Source organism: Silene latifolia, chromosome 6, assembly GCF_048544455.1.
Source record: "Silene latifolia isolate original U9 population chromosome 6, ASM4854445v1, whole genome shotgun sequence".
Taxonomy (NCBI): domain Eukaryota; kingdom Viridiplantae; phylum Streptophyta; class Magnoliopsida; order Caryophyllales; family Caryophyllaceae; genus Silene; species Silene latifolia.
Genome location: NC_133531.1, coordinates 56,248,113 through 56,258,480, shown reverse-complemented (window position 1 = coordinate 56,258,480; position 10,368 = coordinate 56,248,113).

Sequence of the window (10,368 nt, the reverse complement as noted above, 5' to 3'; positions counted from 1 at the left end):
CCATCAACCAACATCAAATTTCTCAACCAAAATCACCCAAATTAACCCCAAACTTCCTAAAAACACAATTAAATCACTCCTTTACCAACAACAAGTGATTAAAACACCAACATCTTCAAAGTTTGAGTCGATTTTTGGGATACAAGGCAACATTCAACTATCCTAAATCGATTTGGGTCTTATTGGAATTTGAAGAAATCAAGCTTATCTTTGGTGTTACTACATAAAGGAGCATGGCAAGAACAAAAGGTGGAAGTAAGGCACCCCCAAAGAAGAATCTTTCCAAAAGAGAACAAGCTCTTCAAGCTCTTCAAGCATCTAAGGCATTGGTGGTTCAAAGTGCAAGGATGGAAATTCAAGAGTCTATTCCTCCTATAGAAGCTACTACATCTACTCCGGTTGTTGAACAACTAGATGATTATCCGGAGGTAATTTTCACTTCCGGCTCTCATAGGGAGAAATTTGTTTCCTTTGCTAAGAAATCTATTTTACCCACCAAATTTATATGCCAAGAGATCTTGTCAAAATTGGGTGTCTTATAGCAAACCAAGACCTTTTTTGAGTCCATGGGGTTGAGTACTTTGTTTAATATGCAAGAGTTGACTTACTCATCCTTCACCTTATAGTTCTTAACCTCTTTGAAAGTTACCAAGGTGGAGGCTCTAAGGAACATTAAATTTCGGCTCGAGAATGTTGATAGGAAATTGTCTTTTGAAGAGTTTGGTAATGTTTTGGCCTTAGCAATGACCCGACTTACACGAAGAAACCTACCAAGTATGATCCCGCTCCCGTATGGAAGGCTATTACCGGTAGAGAGTTTACATCTTATCATGATTGTCGTGCTCTTTTTGTCCATCATCCGAGCATAAGGGTATGGCACAAGGTTGTTGGGCATACTTTGATTGCTAGGAAGGGAACGAACCATTTCACCGAACTTGACTTTATTTATCTCGAGTCGACCTTGAACATTGGAAGAGAGTTCACCAAAAAGTACAACATTCTTCAACTTTTGATTGAGTGGTGGCTCAAAGTCGATCATGGCAAAGAAGGCACGTCCTTTATTGTTAATGGAGGTTTAGTAACTTATTTGGCAAAACACTTCAACCGGAACTTCAACAAGGATAGCACCTATAAACCGGCTAAGGGAGGCCATATCATTGATCTAGCCACCATGGTTAAAAAATTCAAATGGGTCACGAATGATACTCTTGATGACAAATTTGGGTGGTTAACAAAAGATGTTAAATCCTTCATATTGCCAAGCAAGATTTGCCGATTGAATGTTCATAGGCCAAACTACCTTCTCCCACTCTCCGAGGAAGCCGAGTTTATTATACAAAACCAAGGGGAAGACATTGTCGAGCCCTCCTCCTCCATTATCACCCCACCTTACCCATTCACCTACCATGAATTTCAACCCGAAAATGTTAAGGCGGGGAATGACTACTTGACTCTCTTGATGAAAGAAATGCACAAGCAAGCTTATGAGGATAGACGCAATGCTTATAAAGCACAATATCCGCCTCTCCTACATCTTGCTAGGCAAGGACTTCTGGACCCATCTTTTCCTTTGCCTAGTTGGGCGGATAAGGAAATATTCTTTCCGAGTGCTTCTAGAGGTGATAGCTTGGGTGAAGAGGAGATGGTTGTTGTTGAGAGTGGTGCTCAAGAAGATGAAGAAAATAAACAGAATGAAGATGAAGATGAAGAAAATAAATACATGAAAGATATTCTTACAAAGAAGAAATCAATCCGGAAACTTGAGACTATTGCTTTCACTAAGGTGAGTAGTGCCACCCTACAAGGAAGTTCACCTCCAAAACTAAAGGATCAGGGAAGCTTTTCTATTCCATGTACCATTGGCGACACCACAATCAACAAAGCTCTATGTGACCTTGGGGCAAGTGTGAGTGTCATGCTATATTCGGTGTGCAAAAGGCTAGGAATGGGAGAACTTAAGAGCACTAATATCACGCTTCAAATGGCGGATCGATCAACGAAGACACCTTTAGGGGTATGAGAAGATGTGCCGGTAAGAATTGGCAAGTTCTTTATCCCGGTGGACTTTGTTATTGTTAATATGGAAGAAGACTCCAACATTCCTATCATTTTAGGAAGACCTTTCTTACACACCGCGGGAGCGGTGATTGATGTGAAACATGGAGAACTCACCCTTGAAGTGGGAGATGAAACAATCACTTTTAATCTTGACAAGATAATGAGAGCTCCCCGATTGCATGAGCCATGTTTCATGGTTGATCATTATAGCCGAGAAAGTGATAGGAAGAAGTTGGCATCTCAATGCAAAGAACAAGCTATGGGTAAAGAATCACCACCCATATGGAAAGAGAAAGTGTAAGATGCTCCGTCCAAGAAACAAGAATATTTCAATAAGAATGAGAGCTTGAATAGCTCACCACCACTCATGACAAGTAAAGAAGAAGGCCTCATTGGCCATAATGACAAGAAGAAAGAGGAGTTGTTCTCATCAACTCGTGATATTATTGGGGAACAAGTAGATGAAGTATGCGGTCTTTGGGATGATGAGTTTGAAGGGATATTCAATCCCTATATATCGGTAATGCTATGACCTAAGACCACCATGAAGGACAACAAGTGCAAAGGTCTATTAAAGATCTTTATCATGACAATGAACAAGCTTTTGACTACTTCTTCAATGTGTTGAGCAACATCAACAACACCTTGAACATGCCCCCTTGACATCTCATTAATGGATGAGAGTTTTGTGGAGTCCTCCCTAAACCACCACTTGTAAATATTCTAACCCTTTAACTTGTATTTTACTTATAGTATTGCCTTTTTGTCAATTTTGGATTTACATTTCTATGCCTTGATCAAGATTTTCACCATTTTGAGAGAAAGTGAGGGAGGGACTCAATCGTTTATTGATGTGTAGTGTTTTGCCTTAGTGTGGGGATAGCAATTGCCTAGGCTATCCAAGCCTTCGTAGTGCCCCCACAATGAAGACCACAAGAAATGAAAAGTAAATGACACGGGTTATGAAATGCCCACAGATGGACCTGAATTCGTGTGGCAGAGGGACAATCCGAGCGGCCCGACGAGGATCCGCTCGTCCTGGGAAGAATCCGAGCGTCCTGGGTAGGATCCGCTCGTCCTGAGATAGCTGGAAAAAGAAGTTTTTGCTCTGACTGAGAATCCGAGCGTCCCACTTGAGAATCTGCTCGTCTCGGTCGGACGCCGTCCCCATCGGGAATCCGCTCGTCTTATAACTAACAAGTTTTGGGATTTCTCCCTGACAAGGAATCCGAGCGTCTCCAATCCAGTCCGCTCGTCCTGCACCAGAAAGACGCTCGTTTTCCTCAGAAGACGCTCGTCCCAGCGCGTCTTTTTCCTGAAGCCAAAAACAGCAGAATCCGCTCGTCCCGACCCCAGTCCGCTCGTCTCCCTCTCTGATTTTCAAATATAATGGCTTAAAAGCCCCTCTTTCCCAATTCATTTCCTCATTCATAACATAAACACAACTCCAAACCCTCAAAACCCTCATTCTCTCCATCAACCAACATCAAATTTCTCAACCAAAATCACCCAAATTAACCCCAAACTTCCTAAAAACACAATTAAATCACTCCTTTACCAACAACAAGTGATTAAAACACCAACATCTTCAAAGTTTGAGTCGATTTTTGGGATACAAGGCAACATTCAACTATCCTAAATCGATTTGGGTCTTATTGGAATTTGAAGAAATCAAGCTTATCTTTGGTGTTAGTACATAAAGGAGCCTGGCAAGAACAAAAGGTGGAAGTAAGGTACCCCCAAAGAAGAACCTTTCCAAAAAAACAACAAGCTCTTCAAGCTCTTCAAGCATCTAAGGCATTGGTGGTTCAAAATGCAAGGATGGAAATTCAAGAGTCTATTCCTCCTATATAAGCTACTACTTCTACTCCGGTTGTTGAACAAATAGATGATTATCCGGAGGTAATTTTCACTTCCGGTTCTCATAGGGAGAAATTTGTTTCCTTTGCTAAGAAATCTATTTTACCCACCAAATTTATATGCCAAGAGACCTTGTCAAAATTGGGTGTCTTAGAGCAAACCAAGACCTTTTTCGAGTCCATGGGGTTGAGTACTTTGTTTAATATGCAAGAGTTGACTTACTCATCCCTCACCTTATAGTTCTTAACCTCTTTGAACGTTACCAAGGTGGAGGCTCTAAGGAACATTAAATTCCGGCTCGAGAATGTTGATAGGAAATTGTCTTTTGAAGAGTTTGGTAATGTTTTGGCCTTAGCAATGACCCGACTTACACGAAGAAACCTACCAAGTATGATCCCGCTCCCCTATGGAAGGCTATTACCGGTAGAGAGTTTACATCTTATCATGATTATCGTGCTCTTTTTGTCCATCATCCGAGCATAAGGGTATGGCACAAGGTTGTTGGGCATACTTTGATTGCTAGGAAGGGAACGAACCATTTCACCGAACTTGACTTTATTTATCTCGAGTCGACCTTGAACATTGGAAGAGAGTTCACCAAAAAGTACAACATTCTTCAACTTTTGATTGAGAGGTGGCTCAAAGTCGATCATGGCAAAGAAGGCACGGCCTTTATTGTTAATGGAGGTTTAGTAACTTATTTGGCAAAACACTTCAACCGGAACTTCAACAAGGATAGCACCTATAAACCGACTAAAGGAGGCCATATCATTGATCTAGCCACCATGGTTCAAAAATTCAAATGGGTCACGAATGATACTCTTGATGACAAATTTGGGTGGTTAACAAAAGATGCTAAATCTTTCATATTGCCAAGCAAGATTTGCCGATTGAATGTTCATAGGCCAAACTACCTTCTCCCACTCTCCGAGGAAGCCGAGTTTATTATACAACACCAAGGGGAAGACATTGTCGAGCCCTTCTCCTCCATTATCACCCCACCTTACCCATTCACCTACCATGAATTTCAACCCGGAAATGTTAAGGCAGGGAATGACTACTTGACTCTCTTGATGAAAGAAAAGCACAAGCAAGCTTATGAGGATAGACTCAATGCTTATAAAGCACAATATCCGCCTCTCCTACATCTTGCTAGGCAAGGACTTCTGGACCCATCTTGTCCTTTGCCTAGTTGGGCGGATAAGGAAATCTTCTTTCCTAGTGCTTCTAGAGGTGATAGCTTGGGTTAAGAGGAGATGGTTGTTGTTGAGAGTGGTGCTCAAGAAGATGAAGAAAATAAAGAGAACACTAGAGGTGATAGCTTGGGTGAAGAGGAGATGGTTGTTGTTGAGAGTGGTGCTCAAGAAGAAGAAGAAGAAGAAGAAGAAGAAGAAGAAGAAGAAGAAGAAGAAGAAGAAGAAGAAGAAGAAGAAGAAGAAGAAGAAGAAGAAGAAGAAGAAGAAGAAGAAGAAGAAGAAGAAGAAGAAGAAGAAGAAGAAGAAGAAGAAGAAGAAGAAGAAGAACAAGAACAAGAACAAGAAGAGCATGAACAAGAAGAAGAGGGTAGTGAGGAAGAAGAAGGAAGTTCAAGTGCAAGTGATGATAACTCCGGATCTATGGAAGTTGATGATGATGATTCAAGTGAGTTGGTGATGATGATGGAGATGATAGTGATGACTGATACCCATCGTTGTGAGTACCAAAAATAATATTTATAAAACCTATTAAAACTAACAAAAGCTAGTGGTAACAGGGTCGAACCACAGAGAGGCAGATGTAATTATTAGTTGTCTAATTTCAGTCTAAGGTAACAGTATGTGGGGGTTTTCTTTGATTTGGTCTATAACTAAAGGCAATGAAATATAAATTAAACTAAAGAAATGTATTAAATCAAATATAAAAAGGGGTACTAGATGGTCGGTTCACTATAGTTTCGGCGGCAGCAAACTAGATAGGTCTAAAGCAATCACGTGAGACGGGAAAATAAGAGGTCCTTTCGGTCCACTCTCACAGGTAGCATCTTTCGATCTCGCTACAGGTCCCTAATACCACTAATACTGACTTTCGTCCTGAAAAGTGACTAAAGGTCTAAATTAATCTATCTTTCGATCTAATTAATCTAGTCGTCTTAATTAAGTAGGCTATCTCCCTTCCCTATCTTTCGATCTTTATTGGGTCGGTCAAATCCTAAGTATTCAACTAGTCGCGTGCACTCGATTCGCCAAACACAACAATTAAAACAATTAAAACGAAACAATCTCAGCGTGGCCAGTCGATCGACCAGGGAGCCCAATCGATCGACCGGCATGCGATTTCAGGCCATGTTAATTCTAATGCCGCCTAACCTATAGTTCCCCTACATCCTAGCACAATTAATTTAGCTACTCATACTAGGGATGATAACAACAATGAAATTAACGAAATTAACTACTGAATTCATGCTTAAATTAACGGAATAAAAGACTAGCATAAAACGATAATTATGGCTTCGGGAAACTAACTAACAATTCTATACCTATGAATGCAAATAAAGTAATAAACTGAAAACGAGAACAGAAAAATACCGTGAGGAATTTCATAAGAAAGATCAAACCAAAAGCGAGAGTAAATTGTATGAAACAATATCCCGAACCCTAATTTGATATTCTAAAACTGATAAAGAATTTAATGAAAACTGGATGGTAACTTCTGTAAACTAGGTTACGTTATATAGAATACAACGTAGTTCTTATTCCAAAACCTAATGTACTATGGGCTTCAAATTCATCGATCTTTTAATTCACGTCTGAATCACGGTCTGGTCGATCGACCATGTTGCTCAGTCGATCGACCAACCTATGCAGAACAGTAGCTTCTGTAAGTCGTGTGATGGTCGATCGATTAAGGGGACCAGTCGATCGACTGCTTCAGCTGATACTTGACTTCTAACTTCTCGTGGATTTGTCTTTCGGGCCTCGAAATGCACACCAAGCTCGTTCCTTGTGTAAATACTTCACGTTAAATGCAATGCAAGATACTCGGGGACGGATTTAGCTCAATTTCTACCCATTTCCGCATAAATCTGCAATATTACATAAAAATACGAAAGTAGACGAAATGGGGCAAATAGTAGCATAAACTACACAAATGAGCTCTGAAATGCGTGTAGAATGAGGTGTAAAACATCATATAAAAGACACTCATCAAACTTCCCCAAACCAAATCCTTGCTTGTCCCCAAGCAAGAACTAGACTCGATCCTAAAACCTAATGGAACGAGTTCAATCTCAGAGCGAATTGCAAACTGAATAGCCTAAACCAATTTAATGCACAACTAACAATCAATTAGCATCGTGAATCATGCAAACGAGTTATGAAGTCGTTAGAAATATTGCTGAACCGTCAACTATAGAGACTTATCAAATTGGACTCTCACGGGTCGCTCAAATCACTCATAAACACAGGTGAAAATATGTAAGATAGAAGGAATTCATTTTGTAGTGACTCTCACCTAACTACGACCTATAAGAACATGCATGCAATCTAATGTGAAAGTAATCTCTATAACCGTACATATGCACTCCAACCAAACAGATGACCATGACACATGCCGAGGTATATATATATGGATATGTGAGGTAATGGGTAAGAAGAGGCAAAGATAATTATGGTAGTGTGGAGGTACAGGTGATCAAGCTAGTACTTAAACAGAACCATGTGACGACATCCAACTTCTTGCTCAAAATTCAATAAAACCGGTGCTAATATCAAGCACAAAACTCACAAATCTCCATAAAAATTGTAATCAATCAACTCCCCATAAGATATAAATGCAACTTGGGAGCAAAAATTGCCATATAATAAAGACTTTGAATATGCGAATTGATTTCTTCTTTTTTTCTCTTTTTCCTTCTCGGCTGCAGTCGATCGACCAATGAGTCCAGTCGATCGACTGCCTCAAACAGTACAGAGCTCTTTTTTCTTTTTCTTTTTTCTTCCGAATCATTTTGTCTTCTTTTTTTTTCTTTTTCTTTGTTTCTTTCCTCCCTTCCTTTTTCATCTTCCCAACAATATCTCAAAATGAGCATATGCCACCAAAAATGAAGTAACAATCCCAACAACTAAACTACTAGCTTGACAAAGGCAGGCTAAATGTAGGATGTAGTAACGGGACAAAAAGGCTATTTTTGGCAGTGTGGAGCTTATAGGCAAAATGAATAAAGGGAAACCTATACTACATGCGTCAACAAACCACAAACCGAATGCATACAGGTATTAAGCAGATTAAGTTCATATTTATGCACATTTATGTAGCATGTCTCATAAGGAGTACTACTCACATTCCTAGATGAACTGGTCATGAATGACACCAGTTATAAGCTCTAAATCTCAGAAATATGATGTAGTTTGCCAAATTTCAAAGTCAAGTCTCAAGTTTCAGCAAGAAATTTAACGAAAACTCGTAGACTATGCATATATGCTTCTACTAATAACATGTCAATTAGCAAGGCTTAGGCATAAACAGATGCAGATGCAATGTCATCATTGAAATACTACCGTTCCGACTCGACCTATATGCTAAAATAAACGTGCATTTTTTTGAATTTTTTGAAATTTTTTCATTTTTTTTTTTTGAATTTTCTATATATAAGAAATGAAATAAACATATGCAAACTGAAATGTAAACGTGAATGCAAGCAAATGAATTGCGACGCAAAACCCTTCCCCAAACCAAATCACACAATGTCCCCATTGTGCAAAACCATGTAATGAAATAAAAGAGAAACGGGAATTTGCGAGAAAATAAGTAAATATGACATGAAGTGAAGACAAGGAGACTCACAAGACTTTAGGCGCAGAAAAAGGAAACCTCCCCAAACCAGCGTGAGCTAGGAGGTTTCAGTAGCCAGCAGTGCTACTAATAGGTACCTGAAAAGACAACAATACCACGCATAAAACCGAGAAAGCAATGTGGGAGCGGTAATTGTGTGCAAAAGATAAAGAAATGGAAGAAAACAGAATTATGTCGGAAAATAAAGAGGAGGAAAGACTCCCTCAATTCCGCAAAACGACCATACACAGCAGGGGAAAGGTCGTGAATGGTCACAAAGAAGAACAACAGCGGTCGATCGACCATAGCGGTGATCGATCGAATGAATGAACAGAACGAAGCTCCTGGAAGTCGCACCTCAGTCGATCGACCAGGTTGGTCAGTCGATCGACTGGAAATACTGCTGTAACTTTCTGATTCCGTCTATTTAGCTCAATAACTTGAGCTAATATGGTCCATAAACCTGCAGATGCACATAATAACGCGCCCAAAAAATGCGCAAAACCCGAAGCAATTGTCTAAAGTGCTAAAAATCCTAAGCAAACTTAAAATGCGAAGTCTCGCGCACACGAAAACAATAAAAAGTCTTAAAAAGTAATAAAATGAAAGTTTGTAAAGCATTCGATCAACTAATAGTTGATCAAGAACGGCCACGGAATGGCCCACTTGGTCGGCTTCTGGCTACAAGAGGTAGCCTCAATAGTGCTCATCTTCTCAGCTGCACTCTTCTCAGCTCCAGCATCCGCAGAACTCAACGGATCAACATGTCGGACATCTTCCCACTCAATGACCTCTTCAAACTCGTCGGAATCCAGATCAGACTCCGTTGCTTTGACTGGCTCATGTTCGGGCTCCTCATCCGTGCCATAGCTAAGGCATCCTAGACCGCCTCTTTGAACTATTGGCTCCTTCACAGCTGGAGCAACATGTGGCTCTTCTTTCCCCAAACCAGCTCCTGCAATGTCTAAAACAGAAGAATCTTCCTCCACTTTGCTCCCAGTCTGGGGCGGAGGGGTTACAACAGGAACAGGTGTAGAGACAGGCATATCAGGAAGCACAAAATAAGATTTCTTTTCAGAAACCGTATTACAAGTGACGGGCCACATGGGGTCTTTCTTCCTAGCCGTCTGGGCAAAGACAATGGAATGCTTGCCTACCTTAAAGGTCAAAGTACCCGAACCAACATCAATAACTGCACCAGCAGTGTGCAGAAATGGTCTACCCAATATGATAGGAATGTGGGCATCTTCGGGCATATCGATCACAACGAAGTCAACAGGGAAGAAGAACTTCCCTATTTTCACGGGGATGTCTTCTAAGACTCTTATTGGCTGGACCGCAGAGCGATCAGCCATCTGTACTGTCATGTTGGTCACTGCAAACCTAGTCAATTTGAGCTTCCTAGCAAGACTCAAGGGCATTACACTAATACTGGCTCCTAGGTCACATAAGGCTTTCTCAATAGGAAAGGTGCCAATATTACATGGGACTGAAAAACTACCCGGGTCTCCTAGCTTAAGGGGTGCAGTATGGGTCAAATAGGAGCATGACTCCTCAGTGAGTGCGACAGTGTGCACAGTTTCAAGTGACTTCTTTTTAGATAAGAGTTGTTTCATGAATTTTGTGTAAGCAGGCACTTGA